General features: G+C 44.2%; 1 pseudogene; it reads left to right on the top strand.

Annotated features, from left to right (window-relative positions):
- Positions 1 to 25,571, top strand: part of LOC126980768 (dipeptidase 1-like) — a 176,453-nt pseudogene that overhangs the window by 69,156 nt on the left and 81,726 nt on the right.

Genomic DNA, 25,571 nt, shown 5'->3' with positions numbered 1-25,571 from the left:
AAAATTAAGGGCGTTTGTTTTAGTGCTCTGTTTTATTTGGACTTTAACCCATTCCAGTTTGGTCGCCAATGCTCACGCCGGCTTAACATAAGAACATAAGAACGTGGGAGTCTGCAAGAGGCCGGTAGGCCTGTACGAGGCAGCTCCTTTGAGCCTAAGCTCCCGTGTATTTAACCCCACCTAATATCGCTGTCCATGCATTTATCTAATCTATTTTTGAATGTGACAATTGTATTGTCACTCACCACGTGACTGCTAAGCCTATTCCACTCATCCACCACTCTGTTAGTAAACCAATTTTTGCCTATGTCCCTGTTGAATTTGAGTTTATCCAGTTTAAACCCATTACTTCGTGTCCTACCCGCTTATCTTACCAACATATCCTCCTCCACTGCTGCCTCTACCTTTATTAAACTTTCTTGGACGGGTGGGGCGAGGGAGACACGCGCGGTGACAGGTGTTATGGGACAGGTGAGGTCATTAAGGCGTGAGGCAGGTGTGAATAAGGTATGAGGGTTTAATTGAGCAGAAATGAGGGAAAGTAATTGAGCGAGTTAAAAAGAAAGAAAGGGAGGAAAATATGGAGACAAAGGAAACGAAGGAAAAATATAGGAAGGTAAAGGATGGTGAGGGGGAGGGAAAGGAGAATAAAAGAAGGAAGGAGGGGAGGAAGGAGGGAAGGAAGGAAGGTGGGAAAGAACGAAGAATATAAACGAAAAAATAATGATAGAAGTAAGGAAAGAAAGGAAGATGGAATTAATGAATAAAGAGAAATACTAAGGAAATGAATCAAGAAAGAGTGATGCAAAGGATATAGAGAAGAAATAACCAATGAAAGAAGTAGAAGTAACGAGCAAGTTGGAATCGCTACATAAAAGTCTACGTAGTTTGGGGCCACGATTCCAATTACAAACAAATGGTGGTGCTTTTGACCAGGCTGAGTACTAAAATAAATAATAAGAGGAGGAATAAGAGGAACAAGAGGAAAACCAGAAGACTGAAGGAAGACGAATATCACATGACTACTTCGCCTGTTGCTGTATTTGCTGTTATACCCTCAGTGCTTTGTGGCTCGTGATATATATTTTGATGTGGGCTTTCAGCTTTGCGCAGCGCGGTTAGGAGTGAGGAAGAAAAGAAGGGAGGGAAGGAAGGGAGTGGGTATTGTTTTAAGGCATCATGTAAGAGGGAGAGGAAGATGAGGAGGAAAAGGAAGAGGAAGACGAAGAGGAAGACGAAAAGGAAGAGGAAGAGAAACACAAAGAGGAAGACGAAGAGGAGGAAGAGGAAAAAAAGAGGAAGAGGGAAAGTAAGAGAAAGAGAAGGAGGAAGATGAAGAGGAAGAGGAGCTGGAGTAGGATTAGGAGTTGTTTGTTGTTGTTACTGAGCACAGCGGTGGAGAGCATTTCAGTACGTTGTGTTGTTTTCCGAAAGCCTTCCAGCCCAGCTTCATGTTTTTTTTTGTTTTTGTTTGTTTCCGGTTCTTGTGAGGGATTTGTTTATATTAGTTTTCTGAGTATGATATTTCAGTGTTTGTAGATACTATTATTGTTATCGTCATTGTTGCTATCGTTATTATTATTATTATCATTATTATTATATCTATTATCATTATTATTACTATTGTTGTTGCTGCTATTACTGTGCAGGCTAAATCATATAGGTTCATTCACTATTCTGTTATATAAGTAAATCCCACTCCAGAATATAAACTCAAATGTCAGTGGTTCAGAGCGCACACCATTCCCAGCCGGCAGTGTTCGCCGTCCGCATTCATCTCCATTCTGCGCTCTATCATTCACGAGGCGCTGCGCTGCCCTGATTGTGGCGTGGAGGAAAATGTTTGTTGCGGCTGAGGGTGGAAAGGTCAACTGATTTACCACCGTCCCTGTGTATTCGCGTCTTACCTGATGTGCTTGTGTATTCTGTTGCATACTCGCCGGCCAGTTTCTGATGTGGTTTGTTTTCCACGTAATTTGAAGGAGGCTAAACACCTTACCGCTGATCACTTGAGGAAAACATTGATTGTTTGGTATGGAAATGTCAACCGGTTCACCTATTTCTGTTGTTTATTCGCTAAGTATCTGATGTGGTTCGTTGTGCATGAAAGTTTGACTGGGAAAAATATTAATATAGTTTGGTATGGAAATGTTAACTTTCTTCTTTCCTGCATTCGTCACTCTTTTCTCCATCCATCCTTCCTTCCTTCCCTCCGCCTTTCCATCATTTCCTCCCCCTTTTCTACAGCCTTCCTTCATTTTATCCTTTCTTTATACTTTCCGACCTTTCCTCCTCCCTTTCCTCCTCCCTTTCCTCTACCCTTTCCTTCTCTCTCCTCTCTGCTCTCCTTTTGTCTGTTGTCTATTCACCAGTTACTTTATTTGGTTTGTCTTGCTTGAAGTTTAGAAGGCGGCCGTGAGCTCTGTCGCCTCTTTCTCTTTAACCTGATGAGTCGAGGAAACGTTTGATATTTTAGTGAAAATGTCAACCGGCTCAACTTTCCTCCGGCGTACTCGCTTGTTACTAATGCGCTTTGCTCTCCGTGGGAGGAAAAAGGGGGTTGGGAGAGGTTTATATTATCTTAAAAAAGCTCAACTCATTCTTTCTACTTCAGGTAATTGGATCATTTATTCACGTGTTATTCCTTCCCTCCATGTTTGCCTCTGTGTGTGTGTGTGTGTGTGTGTGTGGGTGTGTGGGTGGGTGGGTGTGTATCGCTGACCTGCCTTGATGTTCAGCACCATAATGATTGCTAATTATGAGGCTCCGACGTGTTGGTTTGATGTGTCTTCTGGCGAGGCAAGATCGTATCAAGACGTGCGGTCAGGGAGAAGGAAGGGAAGAAGGGCGAGAGTTCGGCGTTTGAAAAGTAAGGAAGAAAGAGAGGGAGGGGGAAGGAGAGGATGGAAGAAAAAAAATGTTGAAAGAGAGAAAGGAAGGATGGATAAAATGGGGAGGAATTGCACTAAAGACGAAAGGAAGGAGGGATGGAAAGAAGGAAGATTGGAGGAAATGGGGCGGAAATGAAGGACAGAAGATAGGAGAGATAGAAGGAAGATAGGGTGGCTGAAAAAGATTAAAAAATATGAAAAAAAGGGAAGGAAGGAAGGAAGGATGGAGGAAAGGGGGAAGGGAATGATGAAAAGAAGAAAGGAAGCAGAAAATGAAGCGGAAATGAAGGAAAGAAGAAAGGAGAGACAGAAGGAAGATAGGGTGGCTGAAAAAGAGAAAAAATATGGAAAAAAGGGAAGGAAGGAAGGAAGGATGGAGGAAAGGGGGAAGGGAATGATGAAAAGAAGAAAGGAAGAAGGGAAAGAGAGGAAGGAAGCTTGGAGAAAAGGAGGAAGGTCATCTAAGACATTTTCCCAAACTGTTTGCGCATTCACCTCCTTACACGCCATGATCATAAAGTCGCCCTGCTGAACTGCATTTCCTCTGCCCCAGTTGAGAAAGTTTTGACTCAGAGGGAAGTAACTGTTTTAAAAGTTCTTGCCATCTGTTTACGGTAGGGAGGACAGACCAAAAACTAAACAAATGATATGAGGATTTGTTTGCTACGCCCCGTCCACACAAGTTAAAACAAAAGGTGCATAAGAGGATCATATATATATCCCGAGGCATATGGTTACTCCCTCCGTGAAAGAGTTTTAAGCCGGAGAGAGAATGATAAAATGATGGCGAGGTTTTGCGGGTTCAGGAAGGAGAACGCCGAGGGAAGCCACAAGGAAGGGATAAACTATGCTAGATTATGTTTTGTCGTAATGTGATTAGCGAGAAAAAGAAGCCCTGAGTCTCTTCCTGTATCTCGTTCTTCCCGGATGATGCCAGAGTTTCATTATGCCGGCCTCTTGCAGACTCCTATGTTCTTATGTTCTTATGTTCTTAGGTATATTAGATAGCACACACACACCCTCCCCCCCACCCACCCCACACACCCCACCCCACACACACGCACTTTTTTTCTTTTTTTTCATTATTTCTTTCCCTTCTCTCTTTCTTTTTTTTTCTCGTTGATTTAGGTCTTTTTGTCTTTCGTTCGTTCTTTTTCTTTTTTCTTGGTATTACTCTCTCTCTCTCTCTCTCTCTCTCTCTCTCTGTTTCTCCCTCCCTTTCTTTTTTTTCGTTGATTTAGGTCTTTTTGTCTTTCGTTCGTTCTTTTTCTTTTTTTCTTGGTATAACTCTCTCTCTCTCTCTCTCTCTCTCTCTCTCTCTCTCTCTCTCTTTCTTTTTTTCGTTGATTTAGGTCTTTTGTCTTTCGTTCGTTCTTTTCTTTTTTCTTGCTCTCTCTCTCTCTCTCTCTCTCTCTCTCTCTCTCTCTCTCTCTCTCGTATGCATATCCCATAACAGATTGCCGTCGTTTTTCTTACCTTCGTTAATCTTATTACGTGAATCCCTCGAGGCATCCAGCGGCCACATCCTTACCGAGAAACTCACTCTGCCTTGATAGTTGATAAGCACTGCAAGGGTACACACAGCATCATGACAATTATCTTGACCTGGATAATAACTACTCATCCTTATTACTGTTCTTCTTCTTACGAGCTGATCGAGTCTGAAAAAAAAGGTTAAATAAATGGAAAGTAAATATAAATGATGGAAAGTAATAAGGAATGAAAAAATTAAGTTAGGATATGTAAGTAAAAGCAGGAGAGACGGAGGGTGGAGAAATTTAGACTGAAAAGAAAGAACGGACGGAAGGTAAGCAGGAAGGATTAATAACAGGTACGGAAAGAGAAGAAAGGAAAAACAATTGTTAATAGCACAAAAACGGTGCTAGATCAGGGTCGCATGACCCTCCAATCCCCCCCCCCAACAATTTATATTATGCAACTAGGGGTCTAGAATGGAAAATGCTGAAAAGTAAAGATGGCGCCACTATAAACACTTGCCTGCGCCACAACGGGCTGGGGCCGACCATCAGACCCTACTATGAAGGTCTACCGGCGCCACAGAACAAGACGTAAAAAGAAAAAAAAAAAAAAAGCTGACTTTGTTTATAATGCCATGTTGTAGGGTTCATCGGGGCGAACAAATGTTAGTATACAATGTCATGTCTGCAATGCATGGCTAAGCCAGGAAAACAACTTCAAGAAAACAACATCAACAAGAAAATGGACAATCTGTTGATCGGTGTTTGGGACGCCGATAAAAATAGTCAGGAAATGAGAAAATGAACGGAAGCTTGAAGGAAATGGAGAGAGAGAGAGAGAGAGAGAGAGAGAGAGAGAGAGAGAGAGAGAGAGAGAGAGAGAGAGAGAGAGAGAGAGAGAGAGAGAGAGAGAGAGACTGTGTGTGTGTGTGTGTGTGTTCTAGAGACGGATCAAAGACACATCGCAGCGAATTAACTCTCCCAAAGTGGCACAGCGGTACACACACACACACACACACACACACACACACACACACACACACACACACACACACACACACACACACACACACACACACACACACCTTCCTCCAGACACCTGTGTGAAGCCCGCTTACAGTGCGTGAGCGGGACAGTAATTATGGAAAGAGGAGGATGAGGAGGAGGAGGAGGAGAAGGAGGAGGAGAAAGAGGTGGAGGAATAGAAAGAGATGGAGGGGAAAAAAGAGGTGGAGGATGAGAAAGAGGAGAAAGAGGAAGTGGAAGAGGAAGAGGAAGACGAAGACGAGGGGAAGGTGGAGTAGGAAGAGGAGGAAGAGGAGGAAAAAGAAGAGGAAGAGGACGAAGACGAAGACGAGGGGAAGGTGGAGTAGGAAGAGGAGAAAGAGGAGGAAAAAGAAGAGGAAGAGGACGAAGACGAAGACGAGGGGAAGGTGGAGTAGGAAGAGGAGGAAGAGGAGGAAAAAGAAGAGGAAGAGGACGAATACGAAGACGAGGGGAAGGAGGAAAGGAAGAGGAGAATAAGAAAAAGAACAAAAGTAATATCAGTAAAAATAAGATAAAAAAGAATAAACGTTTGTGTGTATGCATTAAATTGTTCTCGATTTTATTCATCCATTTAATTATTCGTTTACTTATTTATTTGTTTATTGATTCGTTTATACATTATTTATTTATTACCGAAACTGTTCCTGTGTTTGTGACGACGCCGGCAAATAGAGTGTATGACCATCGTGCGTGTTTGTTTGTTTGTGTGTGTGTGTGTGTGTGTGTGTGTGTGTGTGTGTGTGTTTTAGAGAGAGAATGAATAATTTAAAAGACTGTCAAACTATATCGGCATGAAAACAACACCACCAGCCAACAACAACAATAACAACAACAACAATTACAACAACAACAACAACAACAACAACAACAACAACAACAACAACAACAACAACAACAACAACAACAACAACAACAACAACAACAACAACAACAACAACAATAACAACAACAACAACAACAACAACAACAACAACAACAACAACAACAACAACAACAACAACAGTAATAACAACAACAACAACAACAACAACAACAACAACAACAACAGTAATAACAACAACAACAACAACAACAACAACAACAACAACAACAACAACAATAACATCATCAACAACAACAACAACAACAACAACAACAACAACAACAACAACTACAAAATAAAATGTGCTAAGGAATCTACAGAATTATTCTTCTACGCAAAAATAATCCCTCATGATAATTTTACATTCCGTTCATTGTTAAACTGATTCTTCCTCCTGAATAATAACATAAAATAACCTACTAGAATCCCCTTCTATATGACATCTTGAGCCGATTTCACAGTCCAACACAGTGTCTTCGTAACAACCCGAACCAAACTATAGAATCCCATACAATCCAAAATGGGGAGGTCTTCGATGCCACACTAAATACACAAGACTTTTCCTGTATAGTTTCATCAAATTTGTGAACTTAAATATAAACACCAGACACTATACAAGGAAATTTCGAAGGCTCTGGTATTGGTTTGGAAGCTTACTAACCCGTCATTGGTTACTCAGTCCCTTCACATGGTAACTCAACCCCCCTTTAAATGACAACCCAACGTCCATATCTGTAGTCACCTGGCCATTTCGAGTAGTAACTAACCCTCCCCTTCTCTTTGTTTTATTTTCTTCCCTTTCTTTTCGTTCCCTTTCCTTCTCCTTGCATCTCTTCTCTCTTCTTTTCTTGCTTTTGTTTCTGAAATTTTCGTTACTTCTATTTTTTTTTCTTTCCGTTAGTCTCTTCCTTTTGTTTTCTTCTAACCCAAGTGTCCTCATCATTGGTAACCTAGTCCTTTCAAATAGTAACCCCCTCTTCTCCCTTCTTTAACTATCTTTCCTATCTTTTCCGCTCCTTTCCTTCTTGAATTTTCGTTACTTATTTTATCTTTGCGTTAGTCACTTCTCCTTCCATTTATTTCCTTCCAACCCAACTCCCTTCTTCAACGGTAACCTTCCCCCTACAAACAGCAACCTATACCCCATTCCCCTCCCCCTGTAACCCTCATTCCCCACCCTCCTACCCCCAGCACGGCAACAACCTAACAGCCTTCTTCCTTTGCGAACTTTGGGCACACAGTTGTTTGTCGTTGAAAGGGAAGGTCCAAAGAGAAGGAAGTTAGGCGCCCAAGGGAAGCTGAGTCTCTACGAAATTCGGCGTCTCCTGCTGATATACATAGATTTACATAGATACTCAGACCAGCACAGACCTTATTATCCAGACGAGGGATAACATATACGTACTCTTTCTTTCCTTCTCTCTCTCTCTCTCTCTCTCTCTCTCTCTCTCTCTCTCTCTCTCTCTCTCTCTCTCTCTCTCTCTCTTCTCTCTCTCTCTCTCTCTCTCTCTCTCTCTCTCTCTCTCTCTCTCTCTCTCTCTCTCTCTCTCTCTCTCTCTCATTGTTTCTTTTATCTTCATTCTCGTTTTACTATTTCCTGTTTCGTTTGTTCATCGTACTCTTCCTCGACATCTTCCTTTCCATCTGTTATTCATCATCATTATAATTGTGGTCGTAGTAAAAAAAATCAAAACGAGAGGAGAAGAAAGAAGAGGAGGTGAGTGAGTGTGTTTGTTGGGACGTGCGTGTATCGTATTATGTATGTAGGAGAGAGAGAGAGAGAGAGAGAGAGAGAGAGAGAGAGAGAGAGAGAGAGAGAGAGAGAGAGAGAGTTTCCTCGCATGACATCATCTCGTCCTCGCCCTCACAAAGGTTTTAGTAGATTCCCTTAGCGGCCCCTTAAGTCGTTTCCGGGAGGCTCGTTGTGCGTAAAGGAGTTTAGGGATACTTTTTTTTTTTTTCCAGGTGTGGTATTTGGTTCACCTGCTGGATTCTTTGCCCCCGTTTTCCGTTCTTTTCTTTCCCTACCTTTCGTTTTCTTTTCCTTTCTTTCTTCTCTCTCATACTTTCTCTTCCCCTTCCGTTCCTTGTCCGTTCTTTCCATCACTTTCCTTTCCCTTTTTTTCTTTCTTTTCACTTTTCTTTCCTCTCCCTCCTCTTTCCTTTCCTCTCGAGTACATTCCTTTCTCTTCCTTTCTTTTCTCTTTTCTTTCCTCTCCCTCTTCTTTCCTTTCCTCTCGAGTAAACTCCTTTCTCTTCCTTTCTACGCCCTTCCTTTCCGCTCCTTTTTCTCCTCCCCCTATCTCTCCTTTCCATTCCGGTAGGTTCCATTATTTTATCTTCCCTGTTATACCTTTCCTTTCCCTTTCTTTTCCTTTCCTTTCCTTTCCTTTCCTTCCCTCCCTCCCCCTTCCCTTTCCTTTCCTTTCTTTTCCTTTCATTTCCTTTCCTACCCTTCCCTCTCTTTACCTCTCCTTTCCTTTCCTTTCCTTTCCTTTCCTTCCCTTCCGTTCCTTTCCTTTCCTTTCCTTCCCTCTCTTTACCTCTCCCTCCTCCCCTTCCCTTTCCTTTATTTTCCTTTCCTTTCCATTCCATTCCATTCCTTCCCTACCCATCCCTTTCTTTACCTCTCCTTTCCTCCCCTTCCCTTTCCTTTCCTTTCGTTTACCTTCCGTTCCCTTCCTGTCCTCCCCTCGCTCTGTTTTAAGCTCAGCGGTTAATGGAAAGCGTTTTGTGTGTCCTCTGTGTGTTGCTGTTGTCTTTTGGGAGTTTGTTTATGTCCCTGTTTACATACTCCTGCTCTTTTATTGTTTCACATGTTTGTTTTGTCGTTTTTGGATCTATTTATTTATCTGTTTGTGTTTCTGGATGAGTGTAGTGAACAAGTTTAGTGTGTGGGGTGGGAGGGGGTTGAGGTGGTGGTGGGTGGGTCTCTCTCTCTCTCTCTCTCTCTCTCTCTCTCTCTCTCTCTCTCTCTCTCTCTCTCTCTCTCTCTCTCTCTCTCTCTCTCTCTCTCTCTCTCTCTCTCTCTCTCTCTCTCTCTCTGATTTCCTCCAAACTTTCGTACATTTTCTCCTTTCTTTACTCCTATTCTCGCTGCCTTTTGAATTAGTGGTTTTCTGTTTATCATCATCATTTCCCTCTCTCCCTCCTGCCCTCCTTCCTTCTTTCCTTTTTCCTTCTTTCCTCTCTTCCTCTCTTCCCGCTATCCTTTCTTCTTTCTCCTATTTCATTATTCTTTCTTTCCTTTCTTCGTTTCCTCTTTCTTTCTTCCTTATTTTTTCTCCTCTTCTATCCTTCCTTCCTTCCTTCCTTCCTTCTTTCCTTCCTTTCCTTTCTTCCTTCCTTCTCTGTTTCTCTCCTGATATCCTCTCTTCCTCTTTCCTACCATTCTTCCTTCCTTCCTTCCTTCCTTTCTTCCTTCCTTCTGTCTGTTTCTCTCCTGACATCCTCTCTTCCTCTTTCCTACCATTCTTACTTCCTTCCTTCCTTCCTTCCTTCCTTTCTTCCTTCCTTCTGTCTGTTTCTCTCCTGACATCCTCTCTTCCTCTTTCCTACCATTCTTCCTTCCTTCCTTCCTTCCTTCCTTCTGTCTGTTTCTCTCCTGACATCCTCTCTTCCTCTTTCCTACCATTCTTCCTTCCTTCCTTCCTTCCTTCCTTTCTTCCTTCCTTCCTTCTCTGTTTCTCTCCTGACATCCTCTCTTCCTCTTTCCTACCATTCTTCCTTCCTTCCTTCCTTTCTTCCTTCCTTCTCTCTGTTTCTCTCCTGACATCCTCTCTTCCTCTTTCCTACCATTCTTCCTTCCTTCCTTTCTTCCTTCCTTCTGTCTGTTTCTCTCCTGACATCCTCTCTTCCTCTTTCCTACCATTCTTCCTTCCTTCCTTTCTTCCTTCCTTCTGTCTGTTTCTCTCCTGACATCCTCTCTTCCTCTTTCCTACCATTCTTCCTTCCTTCCTTCCTTCCTTCCTTCCTTCCTTCCTTTCTTCCTTCCTTCTGTCTGTTTCTCTCCTGACATCCTCTCTTCCTCTTTCCTACCATTCTTCCTTCCTTCCTTCCTTCCTTCCTTTCTTCCTTCCTTCTGTCTGTTTCTCTCCTGACATCCTCTCTTCCTCTTTCCTACCATTTTTCCTTCCTTAACTCCTTCCTTCCTTCCTTCCTTCCTCTCTTCATCCCTTCCCTCTTCCACCCTCCTTCCTTCCCACCCCCTCCCTCCCTCCTCACTTCCCACTCCCACTTAACACTTAACACAGTTTGTTTATGGTTCTGTCTGTATGGAAAACAAAAACTCGGAAATGAATAAATGAATAACTCGCTCCAATTTGTAAAAGCAACTAACGATCAGGAGGAACGAGTGTGACAAGCGATACATTTTGGGGGAACGTTTTTTTTTTAGTGAATGCGTTTTTTTTATTTTTTTATTTGTCATTTATTTTCCCGAGTTGTCCTGTTGTTGCCGGTTCATATATTTTTTTTATTTATGTATTTATTTATTTATTTATTATCTATCTTTATTTATTTGGTTTATATATTTGTGTCTCGTGGGGCTGTTAACATGGTAGCGAATGGCGTGTGTGTGTGTGTGTGTGTGTGTTTGTCTGTCTGTCTGTCCTGTTGTTGTCTTGTCTTGTGTTATCTTGTCTTGTCTTGTCCTGTCCTGTCCTGTCTTGTCCTGTCCTGTCCTGCCTTGTCCGCCTGTCCGTCTGTCTGTCGCGAGAGAATATGTCTGAGTTTATATATTCTTCTTCAATTAATATTTTCTTCATTTATTTTTCCTCCTCCTCCTGTCATGCATGGCGTTCCCGTTGTCACTCTATTTTTATTTATTTATTTAGTGTGTGTGTGTGTGTGTGTGTGTGTGTGTGTGTGTGTGTGTGTGTGTCGCGAGAAAATATGTACGAGTTTAAATATTTCTTTTTATATTTTTGTCCGTTCATTTTATTTCCACCGCTCATGCATGTTGTTCCCCTTGTCAATTTCCAGTTTGATTCGTTTAACAAGCATTTAAGTGAATCGAGTGAGCTTGCTTCCATGGCTGACTAATTTAACTTTTTAGGCATATAATTTTTTTTCATAGGTTTTTAGTTGCTTATCCTCATTTCCCTTCTTCTTTCCTTCATTTCTTTTCTCTTCCTCTTTTCATACTTCTGTTTTCCGTCATTCCTTTCTTCTTTTGCTCCTTTCTTCCTTCCTTCCTTCCTTCTTTCTTTCCTTGCTTCCTTCCTTCCTTCCTCACACACTCTTCCAGCTATCCTTTATCCCTTCTTCCTTTCATTCCTTCTTTCTTTTCTTTGTTTCCTCTTTTCCTCCTTACCATCATCCTTTTCTTTCTTCCACGCTTCGTCCTTTCTTTCTTTCCTGCCATACTTTCCTCCATTCTATCCCATATACAGAGAACATGCCCTTCCTCACCTCATCTGTATAACTATGGAAATGCGGTACTACGATGCATAGGTATTGCCACTCCCCTTAACATACAGTATATACTACGGCCTACCAGTATATGCAAAGCCGTGGAATCGTACCAGTCCGTTACAGGGGCAATACCGGTTTCCCGTACATGGACTGAATATGAACGAGCTCTGAATGTACAGCCGCGGTATCGGGGTAGGCGGACACTGGTAATGCCACGCCCCTCTGTGTATACATGCAATTGGTACAGCTTACCTAGTCAAGGCTTACCGTGTGTTGGCGTTGCGTGTGGAAGAATGTAAGGCGATCTGCGTGCTGGGTGGATGAGTGAGTGGAGGGGTGGGTGGGTGGGTGGATTTGCGGTATGTTATTTTTGTTGTTGTTGTTGGTGGTTGCGGAAGTGGTGGTGGTGGTGCTGCTGTTGTGTTTATTCGCTTGTTTGTTTTGCGTGTTTGTTTGGCCTAAGCGTGTGTTGCTTTTACCGTTCATTATTTATTGTTATTTTTATTATTATTATTATTATTATTATTATTATTATTATTATTATTATTATTATTATTATTATTATTATTATTATTATTATTATTATTATTATTATTATTATTATTATTATTATTATTATTATTATTATTATTATTATTATTATTATTATTATTAATGTATTATTATTATTATTAAAATTATTATTATTATTATTATTATTATTGTGTGGGTTGGTTCAGCACTCACCGGGCGCCGTGTGCTGAGTGTCGGGTTGGTTGATGACGTGTTGTTTGTCGGCCTTGCGATGGATGGCCGCCGCTGAATTATTCTCGTCAGTGTGTGAGGCCGGAGTGTGGTGTGGCTGCTCGGGACGGGTGAGGCACTGCAGTGTTTTATTTATTTTTATTTTTACGTTGCTGCCTATGGCGCCGGTTGGCTTTCTTGGTGGGGCCTGATGGTCGGCCCCAGCCTGTCATGGCACAGGCAAGTGTTTAAAGTGGCGCCGTCTTGCTGGGTTCATGCTGCCCCCCGGAGCTGATGATCCTCTCTTTTAGAGAGAGAATCTAGAGTCCGGCTTGATAGGTGGTCTTCAGAACAACATGTGGGTAGTCTTAGGCCACTCGGCGGCGACTGAAAAATCCCAGCTTGTGGCAGAAGGCGGGACGCGAACCTGTGTCCTGGACGCGGCTCCTTCACGGGGACGATGCCGAGGGTAGCTCCGCAGCCAAATACCAAACTCTGGCAGCGCCAATGTATGCACGTCTTTGAGGGATGGGTCTCCGAGGCGTCGGCATATCTGGTGTAGGTGCGGCCCCGGGGTCATGCGACACGGTCTCCTCAATGCGCTCTCAAGTTGATCCTGCTAGGCGGTGTTGAGGGGACACGACCAGGCTGGAGAGGCACGTGTGTGTGTGTGTGTGTGTGTGTGTGTGTGTGTGTGTGTGTGTGTTTGGGGGGTGAGGGGAAGGTCACTCAGGAAGCCGCCGTGACATGAAAACAGACAACAGTGATTTTAAGGTTATCCACTAACGTTAGGAAAAGGAGGAAGAGGAGGAAGAGGAGGGGGCGGCGGCGAGGGGTTGGAAGAGGGTGAGGAAGAGGAGGCGGAGGAGGAGGATGGAGAGGATGAGAATGAAAAGGAAAGGGAAAAGGAAGAGAAAAAAAAGACCATTGTAATCCTTGGAATGTTTCGCGAGGCACGCCCTCCTTCAGGCTGCTGCTGTCCCTCCGTCTGGACGACAACAGTAACACCACCACCACCAGACTTGAGATGCAGCGACGAGTTGATCGGCCGCCGCTGTGCCTTGTGCCCCTACGACAGACAGACGGCGTTTTTTGTGTCTCTTGTGACCCTCCAGCCTTCCTGTGTGTGTTGAGGGCGTGTGGCAGTGGTGACGGAGAGAGGGATGTGGATGAATGGAGGACAGAAAGGAGAGAAGAGTTTGAGATGGAAGGAAAGAGCAGAAAGTACTGAGACGAGAAGGAAGGATAGAACGGAGTATAATGAGGAAGGAAGGAAGGAAGGAAGAAGGGAAGGAGGGAGGGAAGGGAGAAGGAAGCTAGGAAGTAAGAAAATGAGGAAGGAAGGAAGGATAAAACTTAGAGCCAGGAAGAGGAATGAGGAGGGGGGAAGGCGTGTCCGAGAGGAGCTTCATTAACATTGCCGCAAGAAAAGTGTTTTGTGCGAGAAGGGAGGAAGGGAGCCAGCCAGCCATCCAGCCATCGAGAGAGAGAGAGAGAGAGAGAGAGAGAGAGAGAGAGAGAGAGAGAGAGAGGCTCCATCATTACCCGGAGGAGCCTTAGAGGAATACCAAGGTCTTGAACGATGCAAAGAAATTTTTCGTTTGTCTGAGTGTCGCTGAAGAGTGAATGGAAGAGAGGGAGGGAAGGAGGAGGAGGAGCGGGGGAAGGAGGAAATAGACTATGATAGAGGTTGAAGGAAAGGTTGAAAAGAAGTTGAGGAGGAGGAGGAGGAGGAGGAGGAGGAGGAGGAAGAGCGATAAAAGGTCCAAATGTGTGTGTGATGTAGATTCGTGAGAGGCACACACACACACACACACACACACACACAGAGAGAGAGAGAGAGAGAGAGAGAGAGAGAGAGAGAGAGAGAGAGAGAGAGAGAGAGAGAGAGAGAGAGAGAGAGAGAGAGAGAGAGAGAGAGAGAGAGAGAGAGAGAGAGAGACAGAGAGAGAGAGAGAGAGAGAGAGAGAGAGAGAGAGAGAGAGAGAGAGAGAGAGAGAGAGAGAGAGAGAGAGAGAGAGAGAGAGAGAGAGAGAGAGAGAGAGAGAGAGAGAGAGAGGCTGGCTTGTTCACTTAATCGGCGGAACTGGAAGTAGAGGGGAATATAATTAAGTTTGAAAGGCAGAAAGTTACCAGGACAATCTACGGTGGTGGTGGTGGTGGTGGTGGTACTTCTGATGTTAATAGAATAGGAAGAGGATGTGTATCGGCAAAGTAATACGAGAAGTGAAGGAATTGCTCCCATACTCGTGTCCTTGCTTCTGTTATATAATGTCTGCCTGTTAATGTAGTCTCGTCGTTATGCAGTTAACCCGATAGCAGCGACGGGCCCAATTTGTGTCTTTACCGTGTACCAGCGACGGGCCCAATTTGTGTCTTTACCGTGTACCAGCGACGGGCCCAATTTGTGTCTTTACCGTGTACCAGCGACGGGCCCAATTTGTGTCTTTACCGTGTACCAGCGACGGGCCCAATTTGTGTCTTTACCGTGTACCAGCGACGGGCCCAATTTGTGTCTTTACCGTGTACCAGCGACGGGCCCAATTTGTGTCTTTACCGTGTACCAGCGACGGGCCACATTTTTGCCATGATATAAATCCCCCAAAATAGATGATGCATAAACTGATCACAAATGCGTTGATATATATTATGAAATGGTTTGCGTGAATTATGATTTTTTCTAATTTTTCTCGCTTAGAGGGACCATTAAGAAACATGATCCCCGCAGCTACCGGGTTAAGGAAGCAGCTCAAGGGCAAAAGTAAATACATGAATAAAAATAAGATAAAATAAAATAAAGATAATAGTATAAATATAAATAATACTGGTTTCATCTATCGTTTTACTGTTGTTGCTGTTTCTGTTGTTGCTTGCCGTTTAGCACAGGTTTGTACTTTTAAAGGAGTGTCTTCTGTTGCAAGCTTCATAATATAGGAGAAAAATATAGACAAGGATGCGGTTGTGAAATAGATGAAGACGTATAGTCGGTCTTGGGTGCTGAGAGAGAGAGAGAGAGAGAGAGAGAGAGAGAGAGAGAGAGAGAGAGAGAGAGAGAGAGAGAGAGAGAGAGAGAGAGAGAGAGAGAGAGAGAGAGAGAGAGAGAGAGAGAGAGAGAGAGAGAGATACATACAAACAGCAACTCAGCTACACATACTAAAACAAACACACACACAAACAGACAAACAGACAAACAGAAAAACTTACTCAGACAAACAAGCAGAGGAGGAGGCGGCGGACGGATGGGCGGTGAGTCGGGGTAGGAGAGGACGAGGAGGAGGAGGAGGGGAAGAGCGAAACACAATGAGAAAGAGAAAAGAGGAGGAAAGAAAGAGAGGAAAGGGGCCGTGAATTAAAAGTTAGACTGAAACAAGGGGCTGTGAGGTGTATCGGTGGACGCGGCGGCGGCGGTGGAGGGAGAGACGGACAATAAAATGCCCTAAAATGGAAATGCGGGAGGGGAGAGGGAAGGAAAAGAGTGAATGGAAGGGAAAGAGGAACACATGAGGCCGACCCGCTCCCAGCTACTGCATTCATGTCGCGTCGCCGCCAGAGACGCAAGATGGAAGGGCGGTTGGGGTGCTGAGAGAGAGAGAGAGAGAGAGAGAGAGAGAGAGAGAGAGAGAGAGAGAGAGAGAGAGAGAGAGAGAGAGAGAGAGAGAGCGATAGAGAGAGGAGACAACGAGAGAGAGAGACAGAGAGAGAGAGAGAGAGAGAGAGAGAGAGAGAGAGAGAGAGAGAGAGAGAGAGAGAGAGAGAGAGAGAGAGAGAGAGAGAGAGAGAGAGAGAGAGAGAGAGAGAGAGAGAGAGAGAGAGAGAGAGAGAGAGAGAGAGAGAGAGAGAGAGAGAGAGAGAGAGAGAGAGAGAGAGAGAGAGAGAGAGAGAGAGAGAGAGAGAGAGAGAGAGAGAGAGAGAGAGAGAGAGAGAGAGAGAGGGGCGGGGTAGTGTGTGTGAGTGTGTGTGAGAGAGAGAGAGAGAGAGAGAGAGAGAGAGAGAGAGAGAGAGAGAGAGAGAGAGAGAGAGAGAGAGAGAGAGAGAGGGAGAGGGAAAGGGGAGGGGTATTGTGTGTGCGTGTGTGTAAGGGGAAGATAGACGGAGAGAGAGGAGGAGACTGTGATTGTATTGAAAGGGTAGTGTTTGTTTCGTGTGTGTAGATGTGCAGGCGAGTGACTATTGTTCTATGATATATACATTTAATTCTACACCTCCGAAACAAATACCTTCTTCCATTTATCTTCATTTTAGACACAAAACACGAACATAAAAGTAGACACCAAATGAGAACTCTGGCAAGAACTACAAATACTAAATAGGTTACGATCTCACAACGTTGGATCCCTCTTAACCCGTCCGCTGCGATTGGCACGGATTTGGCTTTCACTGGTAGCCTGTTAACTATACTCCATGTCTTTCTGCCTCTGTGGTGTATAGTGGAGTGTTTCCCGTGTGGTATTGGTGTGCTGGATATCCCTTCACTGGTAGCCTGGTAACAATACTCCATGTCTTTCTCTGGCTCTGTGGTGGATAGTGGAGTGTTTCCCATGTGGTATTGGTGTGCTGGATATCCCCCCCCAAGGTGCAGGACTTTACATTTCTCTTCATTGAATTGTAGCAGCCACTTTTTGTTTCATGTATGTAGCTTGGTGAGGTTTGACTGTTGGAAATCCGTAGTCAAGGGGTTAAACATCACGACGAAAGCAACAAAAACGATATGACACACACACACACACACACACACACACACACACACACACACACACACACACACACACACACACACACACACATATTTTTCTTCCGTCCAGCAAAACAACGAATCTCAGTACTGCATTTTACTTACCCGCATACAAAGACCCATTATTTATTTCTTATTGCTGTGTAGGGTCGCGTCTTCCAATGGCTGGTTATGCCGCCCACTTGAACCAGAGAAAGTGTGGGAGGAAGCGCTTGTTAACTTTCCACGAACATTAAATTGTCTGGTCCCTATTTCTGACGTGTACCTAATCTTGTATTTCTTATTTATGCCTCACTCCAATTAATCCTTTATTTCTTACTGTTTCTCATCCTCATTCCAATTTCTACTTTTTCATTGTTCCTTTTTCTTCCTTATTTCTATTTCTTACACTTTCCTCATTCCTATTTCTTACTGTTTCTCATCCCTATTCCGCCTTGCTGACATGTCTTACCCGTTCCTAATGCCTATGTCTTCCTCATTTTCCTTGTGTCTTCCCATGGTTGGTTATGGCGCCCACTTGAGCCTGAGGAGCGGCGAGAGAGGATGCGCTTGTTAAACTCTCTACGAAGACTGAATTGCCTGTTCCTCATTCTTCTGTTAATAAGGACGTTGTTGACTCACTTCGTTGGCTGGTTGGCCGCTGAGAAAATTGAGATAAGGGAAAGGGATTGGAGGGTAGGGTTGGAGGAGGAGGAGGAGGAGGAGGAGGAGGAGAGAGAGAGAGAGAGAGAGAGAGAGAGAGAGAGAGAGAGAGAGAGAGAGAGAGAGAGAGAGAGAGAGAGAGAGAGAGAGAGAGAGAGAGAGAGAGAGAGAGAGAGAGAGAGAGAGAGAGAGAGAGATTGGAGGGTAGGGTTGGAGGAGAGAGAGAGAGAGAGAGAGAGAGAGAGAGAGAGAGAGAGAGAGAGAGAGAGAGAGAGAGAGAGAGAGAGAGAGAGAGAGAGAGAGAGAGAGAGAGAGAGAGAGAGAGGAAAAAGTAAGTATAAAATGTGTATAAAGTTACGTTAATATGCCAATCTTTCCATCCCGGTGAAGAAATTTAATGCGAGAGAGAGAGAGAGAGAGAGAGAGAGAGAGAGAGAGAGAGAGAGAGAGAGAGAGAGAGAGAGAGAGAGAGAGAGAGAGAGAGAGAGAGAGAGAGAGAGAGAGAGAGAGAGAGAGATAATGTGGCGGTAATCGAATCTTAATGTGTGTCGTAATTACATTTTTTTATTACTTTTCCTGCTTTTTTTTTCTTCTTTTTATTAAGTTGAGTAACAAACATCATTATCAGTGTGTGTGTGTGTGTGTGTGTGTGTGTGTGTGTGTGTGTGTGTGTGTGTGTGTGTGTGTGTGTGTGTGGGTGTGTGTGTGTGTCTTTATTCAGAGGTTTTAAGGGAGAACAAAGAAGGCCAAGTGTTTTGAGAGAGAGAGAGAGAGAGAGAGAGAGAGAGAGAGAGAGAGAGAGAGAGAGAGAGAGAGAGAGAGAGAGAGAGAGAGAGAGAGAGAGAGAGAGAAGACATTTATGTGTGTGTGTGTGTGTGTGTGTGTGTGTGTGTGTGTGTGTGTGTGTGTGTGTGTGTGTGTGTGTGTTACGAATGCTTGTATTTTTGTGTATGTATGTAACAGCACTAATAAAACAAAAACACAACTGTACGTAGGAATAAAAATCTTGACAGAGGAGGAGTGACAGCGGTGCGGCACGGGTCCAAATCTGGCGTCCTATATTTACCCTGAAACGTTTTTGGCGACACACTGTAACGAAGCGAAAATATGACTCTCAATAACAATTCCTGCTATTTTTTTTTTACAATAAAGGAGACAGCTCAAGGGCACAGAAAAAGGAAACATTAAATAAAAAAAGCGCTACTCGCTGCTCCTACAAAAAAAAAAAAAAAAATTAAAAGAGGTGGCCGAAAGAGGGGTCAACGCCCAACAACTTGCACGTGACAGGCTCAGTGCGTAACAGTGACCCCGACGCACTCTGACATGAAACACACACGTATCCCCTATTCTTCGACAACACTCAGCTGTCACCCTCTTCAACAGTAAATATCCTCGGTCTATCCTTAACTCAAAATCTTAACTGGAAACCTCACATCTCCTCTCTCGCAATAGTACAGTGAAGACAAGCGACGGTCGCAACGCTTACCTGGGGACGTGACAGTTATGACCGGGAGCCACACCACTGTTTCAACGCGTGATGTTACTGTTGACTATGTAGCTTTCCTTTACAGTCTTTTCCTTCTCCTTTTTTCCCTCTTTCTCATATGTAGCAATTCTCATATTCTTATCGGGTCGTGACGATGTCTTAACCCGTCCGCTGCGATTGGAACGGATTCGGCTTTTACTGTAGCCTGGTAACATATATTCCCATGTCTTTCTCTGCCTCTGTGGTGGATAGTGGAGTGTTTCCCATGTGGTATTGGTGTGCTGGATATCCCCTCCCAAGGTGCAGGACTTAGCATTTTTCTTCAGCCACTTTTTGTTCCATTCCTGTAGCTTGGTGATGTCTTCTGCTAGGAAATACGCGGTCAAGGGGTTAACTGTTGAATGGTGCGGCCGTGACGCTGTCCATCTCGGAACACAAACGTGGAGAGGGACTTTGATGGATGTCTAAATCCAGTCAGTAGGTGGTGGCTGCGTCGAATGTATAATGTTTGACGACTCACCGGGGTCAGACTGTCTCCTTCCCAGAACAGTGAAGTGGTCTTTGTCCCACGTTGTTCTGTTTGTCCCTGTTGTCGTCCACGTCTGTTGTCACTCCCGGCCAGCCGCTGCCATGCACGATACGCTGGGTCGTGACTTTTACACAAGGGACTTTGATACACTTTGTCCGATGTCTCTCCGTCTGCCTTTCCATTACAACCCCGGCCTTCTTTTCCATTACATCCGCGGCCTACCTTTCCAGGGCAACGCGGCAGCCGGGGTTCACCGATGGACGGAAGGATATCTTTACGTTGGGTTCCATTAACGATGCGACTTTCCTATCCAAGGCCGGGTGCTGGAAGTGTTCTTGGCCTGGGTAATGGTCGCTCTTGCCTCGGTTATGATGATGTCCCTTGACCTCGTTGCGGTAGCTGGTGCAGGGCTCAAACCCTCTCTCATGTTTACTTGTGATGTGAGACTCTCCATGTAGAAACGGTGCGAGTGGAGGCCTGAGTTATAAATATTATCATTGCAAGATGTCATTATATATTGTTATGAGAATGCAGCACCCATCGCAGTAATAATTGCAGTACCAGCAGCAGCAGTATTAGTATTAGTAGTAGTAGTGGTAATAGTAGTAGTAGTAGTAGTAGTCGTAGTAGTAGTGGCGGTGGTGGTGGTGGTTGTGGTTGTAGTAGTAGCAACAGTAGTAGTAATAGCAATGTTGATAGTTAATAGTTTGATAGTAGCGGTGGTAGTAGAAACACCGCCATCATCACCACCATCATCATCATTATCAACAACAACAACAACACCAACATCATCATCCCCTCCCCTCCTCACCCCGCGTCTCCCCCCCACAGTTCTGGTCCGTGTTCGTGCCGTGCGAGGCGCAGTACCTCAACACCGTGCAGCTGCTTCTCGAACAGGTGGACTCCGTGCGCCGCATGGTGGCCGCCAGCCCCGGCCACACCACGCTGGTCACCTCCCCGGCAGGTGGGTGTGGGGATGTGGGTGTGATGTTTGTGTGTGGATGTGAGAATGGGTGTGGGTGGGTGGATGTGCGTGTGGGCGGGTGTGAAAATGAGTGTGGGTGGGTGGGGGTGGGTGGATGTGCGCGTGGGCGGGTGTGAGAATGAGTGTGGGTGGATGGATGTGGGTGTGGGTGGGTGTGAAAATGGGTGTGGGTGGATGTGAGAATGGATGTGGGTGGATGTGTTGTGTGGGTGTGGGCGTGGATGTGTTTCTTGATTGTGAATGTGAGTGGGTGGGTGTGAGTGTGAGTGTAGGTGTGGGTGTTGTACTGGGTGTGTGTGTGGGTGTTGTAGGGGGTGGGTGAGTGGGAGTTGTGGTAGGCTATACTCTACTTATGTTTTCTTATTAATATGCTCTACTTCTTGTTTCCGATCTGTCATCATTTAATTTCATCACGTTTCCTCAATTACGTCTAATCTTCAGGGTCTGTAATGCCTTTTTACGCTAGTTCATACTCTTTGTTCCGTCACTCTGGTGGTTAGCGTTCCTGTTCATTAACCTCTACTCTATAAGGTGAATAGTGATGTGGATGTGTTATTCCAGGTTAGTTTGGTTGTGTCGTGATGCGTGTTGATTATTTTAAAGTGTGTTGGTTCTGTGCCTTCCTTTATCTTTTTGTGGCGGGCATTTGTGAGGCGATTTGTCACACACCCTTCCCGGAGCTGGAGCGTGTATGTGTTGCTATTTTTGTGGTGTCGTTTTATGTATGAACGCCAGCCGCTGGGAACGTATAATAATGGTTGAACGTCAGCAGAATGAAAGGCATACCTCCCCTCTAACCCCCCCCCCTCCTTTCCTCCCTCCCGCAAAAAAGGAAAACTAAAGTGAGAGAAACACAGTATACACACGAAGAGTGGAAATGAAAATTGGACTTTACACATGAACGCATCTAGAAAATTGGTTTGAGTGGAAAGAAATTCGCGCACACACACACACACACACACACACACACACACACACACACACACACACACACACACACACACACACACACACACACACACACACACACACACTTTCATTTATATCTATTACAATTACAATGGGAGTCGGTGGCTGAGTGATTAGGGTGCCGGCACCGGTTCGAGTCCCCGTCGCCATAGCTGGAATTTTTCAGTTATCGCCGAGTGGCCCAAGATTACCTACATGCTGTCCTGAAGACCAACTCTCAACCCGGACTCTAGAATCTCTCTCTAAAAGAGGGGATCAAAGATGAGCTCTGTGGGGGCAGTATGAGCCAAGCAAGATGGTGCCACTATAAACACTTGCCTGCGCCATAACGGGCCGGGGCTGACCATCAGGCCCCACCAAGAAAACATGACGGCGCCATAGGCCGTACGTAAAATAAAAAAATCAAACTAAAAGGACTATTTATGTGCCCCTCCGCCTCCGATACTTCCGCTCCTGCCGGACGCTGCCAAAGACGGAGAATAATTAAAAGCTCAGAGAAGGATGGAGATTAGTTTTATAATTCTGAAGAACATAAAAAAATAATAATATTTAACTTTGCGCTTTAACGGCAATCATCTATATGCTAAATATGAACTCATTTTTCCTTGGTGTCCTTGAGCAAAAAGAAGAAAGGAAAAGAAAAAGAAAAAGACGAAAAAAGCAGAAAGAAAAGAAATGAGGAGGAGGAGCAGAAAGAGGAGAAGAAAAATTGCACCTAAAACTACAATCTATTAACCTTGCTTTTTCCATTAACTATTCAGTGCTAATCCTTCCCCTGCTACCCCTGAGGAACGAGGATAACAAGCAGTCCTTATATAGCACGCCCTCGAAGACCAGAGAGAAGGAAGATGACATTACAGTTCCGAAAGTGAAAAAAACATTATACTTCCCTTCCTTTACCTTTCCTTCTTTTTCATACCAACCAACCCTTTCCCTGCTGCACATGAGGAAGGGGAGTAACAAAGAGTCCCTCGCGTGTCCTCTGAGATTGTGAGGAAAGAAAAATTTACAGATCCAAAAGTAAAATATAAAATACTGACCTTCCTCCTTGCACGCTTCAGTATTTTTAGTGCGAACAAGTCCTTCTTCCCCTACGGCCCTGAGGAAGGAGTATAGCCAATAGTCCCGTGCACATCCTCAAAGTTAACGGAAAAGGAAAAATGAATAACAGCCCATGAAACGAAAAACAAAGACTTGCCTCTGTGTACTCCTCTCTCTCTTTAATAGTAACCAACCCTCTCCCTTTACGCCTCTCAGAAGTACAGCTAACAACCCCAGCATGTCCTTGGAAATCGGAGAGAAAAAAGAAATATTTACAGATCCAAACATGAAATTAAAAAAATAAATTAAACTTGCCTTCCTTTATCCTTCCCTCTTTTTGATGCGCACTTAACCCTTTCCCTTAACACACACACACACACACACACACACACACACACACTCACTTACCAGCTCCGTGAATCCGTCTCGACATTGGCTCTGGAATTTTTGGCTCCGTTCCTCAGAAGGGCGGTCGCTTAAGCCCCTGAATGAAGCGGTGCCCCCTAAACGGAAAGAATACTAACATTAGACATGCGTTATTTTGCCCTTCTATCTTTCTACTGCTAATCTAACCCTCTTCCCGCATGCCCCTGAGGAAGGAGATTAAAGAAGACTCCCTTGCACGCCTTCTGAGAGCGTGAAGAATGAAGATCACCTTTAACCCCTTGGATGCGGATTTCCTAGCAGAAGACATCACCAGGCTACAGGAGTGGAACAAAAAGTGGCTGCTACAATTTACTGAAGAAAAATTTGAGGTCATGCATCATGGGAGGGGAAATCCAGCATATCAATACCACATGGGAAACACTCCACTACCCGCCACAGAGGCACAGAAGGATCTGGGAGCATATGTTACCAGGCTACCAGTGAAGGGATATCCAGCGCACCAATACCACATGGGAAACACTCCACTACCCACCACAGAGGTACAGAAGGATCTGGGAGCATATGTTACCAGGCTACCAGTGAAGGGATATCCAGCGCACCAATACCACATGGGAAACACTCCACTACCCACCACAGAGGCACAGAAGGATCTGGGAGCATATGTTACCAGGCTACCAGTGAAGGCGAAATCCGTGCCAATCGCAGCGGATGGGTTAAAAACGAAAAAAAAAAAAAAGACTTCAAACTCACCATCTTGTACCTTTCCTTCTTTTCAATGCTAATTAATCCCTTCCTTTTAGCTGCTGAAGGCGAACCAAGGATAACCCTCCCCGTGCGTGTCCTCAGAGATCATGGAGGAGTTCCGTCGCGGGCGTGTGGGCAGTCTGCTCGGCGTGGAGGGCGGACACGGCCTGGCCAGCAGCATGGGCGTGGTGCGGGCGCTCTACGACCTGGGAGTCCGCTACGTTACCCTCACGCACAAGTGTCACACGCCATGGTACGTTGATGATGATGATGATGATGTTTGTTGTGGTTGCGCCTCCTCCTACTTTACTAAACCTATTTTATTTATTTATTTTATTTATTTTTTTATTTATTTATTTTTATTTATTTTTGCTTTGATGTCTTCTCTTCCTTGTTGGAACCGATTTGTTCCGCCTCTCTGTCGCACTCTTTGTGTTTTCTCTGTTTCTGATTTACTTTTTCTTTCTCTGTTTTTCTTCGTGTTCTGGCGCGTGTTCATTTTTTTTCTTTTTTTTGTTTTCTGTATTTTTTTCCCTTTTGCTTCATTTCTTTATTTTATTTTATTTTTCGTCTTCTTTCTTCTTTTTTTTTTCTTTCTTTCTTTTTCGTCTTCTTTTTCTTCATCCTATTTTTTACTTCTTCCTCACCATCTCCTCCTCCTCTTCTTCATTGCACTTGTTTTTTTTATTTTCCTCTCCAGTTTTTCCTCGTTTCACGCCTTACCGATTCATAGTGTTATCTCTCTTTTCTCTTTTCTCTCTTCTTTCCTTCATTTCTCTCTCTCTCTCTCTCCTCCCTCTCCATCTTCATAAATCCTCTTATACTTCACCTTCTTATTTTCCCAGTTCTAGTTTCTCCCAGTTATTCTTTACTTCCTCTCCTTACACACGTCATCTCATCTTTTTTCTTTTCTACTTTGCATCTCTTCGTAACCCATTTGTCCGCCTCTTCCTCTCCCTGCTTTTTGTTATTTCTTTTTCCTTGTGTCTGACATAGATACAGCCTCCCTCTTTTCCGTCCTCCTCCTCCTCCTCCTCCTTTTCCTTCTTTGTTTCTTTCTCCTAGTTCCTCCATTTGCTCCTTCCTTTATCTCTCTCCTTTAGATTTATTTTATTTTGCTTCATCTTTCTTCCCTTCCCTTCCCATTAAAATATTTCTTCTTCTGCTTCTTCTACGCTTTCATTTTACATTTTTCGCATATATTTGTATAACTGCTTCCTTATACCATTCGTTCTTTTTTCTCCTTCCCTTTTTTCCTTCCCCGCTTTCAATTCTATTTCTATTTCGCCGTATTTTCTCAGCCCCCGTCCTTCTTGCATATTTTAATCTTGCTCCGTCACTCCTATCTTCCCTATCTTCTTCCCTCCCTTAATATTGCTCCTCCTCCTCCTCCTCCTCCTCCTCCCCCTCCCGTTCCAGGTTGTTACTTCCGAATATTTTATCAAACTCCAAATCCTGCTCTACTAACACACTCACACACACACACACACACACACACACATGGACACGCTCCCCTCATTTCTGTACGTTTATTTATTCATTTGTTTTGCATATTTCTCTCCTCGCTGGCCCTGATGGGTGGGGGACTTTTTCACGTATATCATGTTTATTCTGCAATATTTTTTTCCCCGCTCGTCAGG

This window comes from Eriocheir sinensis, chromosome 45 (assembly GCF_024679095.1).
Source record: "Eriocheir sinensis breed Jianghai 21 chromosome 45, ASM2467909v1, whole genome shotgun sequence".
NCBI lineage: Eukaryota > Metazoa > Arthropoda > Malacostraca > Decapoda > Varunidae > Eriocheir > Eriocheir sinensis.
The sequence above is the reverse complement of the archived record's forward strand: the minus strand, read 5'-3'. Positions and strand labels throughout refer to the sequence as shown.